Source organism: Agelaius tricolor, unplaced genomic scaffold (genome assembly GCF_023055355.1).
Source record: "Agelaius tricolor isolate 1412-34295 unplaced genomic scaffold, bAgeTri1.0.p SCAF_39, whole genome shotgun sequence".
NCBI lineage: Eukaryota > Metazoa > Chordata > Aves > Passeriformes > Icteridae > Agelaius > Agelaius tricolor.
In genome coordinates this window covers 4837501-4840000 of record NW_027269299.1, presented here as the reverse complement: position 1 = coordinate 4840000, position 2500 = coordinate 4837501, and the positions used below count along the sequence as shown (strand labels likewise).

Sequence of the window (2500 nt, the reverse complement as noted above, 5' to 3'; positions counted from 1 at the left end):
TACCTGAAACCTGGCCCCCTGGTTGGACAGGGGCAACGGGTTCGGAGGTGGGCTGACCACCCATTCCGTTCCCGATGTTGAATCTGGTCATGACTCGGCTATTCCAAATCCAAATCCGTTTCTTGGAGGAGGAAACTGGGGGCGGCCGTTCCACCTTACTAGGGTATCGGTGGGCACTCAGACCTCCTGAGATAATTTTGTAACATCTACAACCACCAAATTGACAGAAAATTAATTTGGCTTGCTGGTGAATTTTTCTCTAGAACTGTATAGGTCAGATCTGCAGGAGCATGTACAGGGGGTGGTTCATGTTTCTGTTAATGGGGGGGTGTTGAACGGGTTTCCTGAGGTGTTTGAACAGCCTACACCACAACTGAGTGAGGAGGACGACTTAAATCCTAGTCCCCCTAAGGACGATGATCAGAATGTACTTGAGAAGGGAGGCAGTGGGAAGGGGGAAGAGGGTACACCAGAGGCATTGCCTCCAGTGCCTGAGGTCCGCAGTGAACAAGCACCGGATGACATCGTGAAGGTGACTGTTCCTGACAAAAATCCACCATGTCCTTGCTGTGGTACCCGGCTCAACTCGATGTTGGCCCTAATTGAACACCTTAAGGGGTCTCACGGGAGGAAGTGGGTGTGCTTTCGGTGTGCCTAGTGTGGGAGGGAGAATTTTAACCATCACAGTACTGTTTGTCATTTTGCAAAGTGCAAGGGTCCAAAGGATGCGGGGCCTCCAGTGGGAGAGTGGATATGTGAGGTATGCAGTAGAGATTTTATGACTAAAATTGGCCTAGGACAACACAAAAGATTGGCACATCCACTGGTTAGAAACCAGGAGAGGATCGATGCTTCCCAACCGAAAGAAACATCAAACTGAGGAGCCCACAAAAGATGCTGGACAAAGGAGGAGGAAGAGCTACTTGTCAAGCTGGAGGTACAGTTCGAGAGTCACAGAAACATTAATAAGCTCATATCGGAACACTTAACAACCAAAACAGCTAAGCAGATTGGTGATAAAAGGAGAATGCTGCTCAGGAAGAATGGAGTGGGTGGGGGAGCAGCTGGGAACTTGAAATCAGAACCTGGGTCAAGTCATCAATCCCAGGCAGGAACTGTGAACAATGGACTTGGGGGGAACCACCAGCCGGGAGGACCAGCTGCTGGGAAGGGAACAATAGAGACATCTGGACACACCTTGATAGGGATAATGGTCCCTGGGAAACCGTTGGCCAGCAGAGGGCAGGGTGACTGCAGGCTCGTTATCAGAAAAGGATCAAAGAACGTTATCAGATGGGACAATTAACAACTTCCCCAGAGCATTTGAACAGTTATTAGAAGGCCAAAAGGTGCGACCACTGCTCAATCAGACAGCGCAGGACTGCTTTGGTTGCCTGGAATCAGTGAGCCAAATAAGAACAGCACTCCGGGGGAAAAGCAAAAAGGAAACTCGGGAGGAGCAGCCAAGAAAACAGTTTCAGAAGTGGATGAAGGACAGAGCGATCAAAAGAGGTAACTACCTCCGCTTTCAGCGTTTATTCCATCTAGACAGGGGGAAATTAGCGAAGATCATTTTGGACGACATCGAATGTCTGTCCTGTGATGTATCACCCAGTGAAATTTATTCGGTATTCAAGGCCAGATGGGAAACACCTGGACAGTTTGGTGTGAGACTTGAGAGTCTTTGGAGACTTTGAAATTAAAGGGAAGGCCCACCATAAGGCTTTCAGGGACTTAATTACGGCCAAAGAAATTGAAAAGAATGTGTGGGAAATGAGCAAGGGCTTGGCACCAGGTCCAGATAGGATTGCCCTTGGGGACATCAGGAAGATGGATCCCGGGTATGCCTGGACTGCTGAGCTCTTCAACCTGTGGCTAACATCTGGTGACATCCCGGACATGGTGAGGGGGTGCAGGACTGTTTTGATCCCCAAATCGACAAAACCGGAGTGCCTAAAAGACATCAACAACTGGAGACCCATCATGATTGGTTCCATCTTGCTGAGGCTGTTCTCCAGGATCATGACGGCGAGGATGACTAAGGCGTGTCCCCTCAACCCAAAGCAGAGAGGTTTCATCAGTGCGGCGGGATGTTCTGAGAACCTGAAGCTCCTGCAAACTATAATTCGGACTGCCAAAAATGAACATAGACCACTGGGTGTTATATTCGTGGACATTGCTAAGGCTTTTGACCCCGTGAGCCACCAGCACATCTTACACGTTTTACAGCAACGGAGAGTGGATCCCCACATCGTCGGACTGGTGGACAATATGTACAAGGACATCAGTACGTATGTCACCATCAAGAAGAACACGCACAGGGACAAAATCCAGATCTGGGTTGGAGTGAAGAAGGGTGATCCACTGTCACCCTTTCTATTCAATCTGGCAATGGACCCCCTGTTGTGCAAGCTGGAAGAGAGTGGCAAAGGATTCCATCGTGGAGAGCGTACGATAACTGCCATGGCATTCGCTGACGATCTGGTCTTGTTGAGCGACT

The 2500-nt window shown here is 49.4% G+C and overlaps 1 pseudogene; it reads left to right on the top strand.

Moving 5' to 3' along the window:
• The window catches only part of LOC139603542 (28S ribosomal RNA), an 8288-nt pseudogene that overhangs the window by 2998 nt on the left and 2790 nt on the right, over positions 1–2500 (top strand).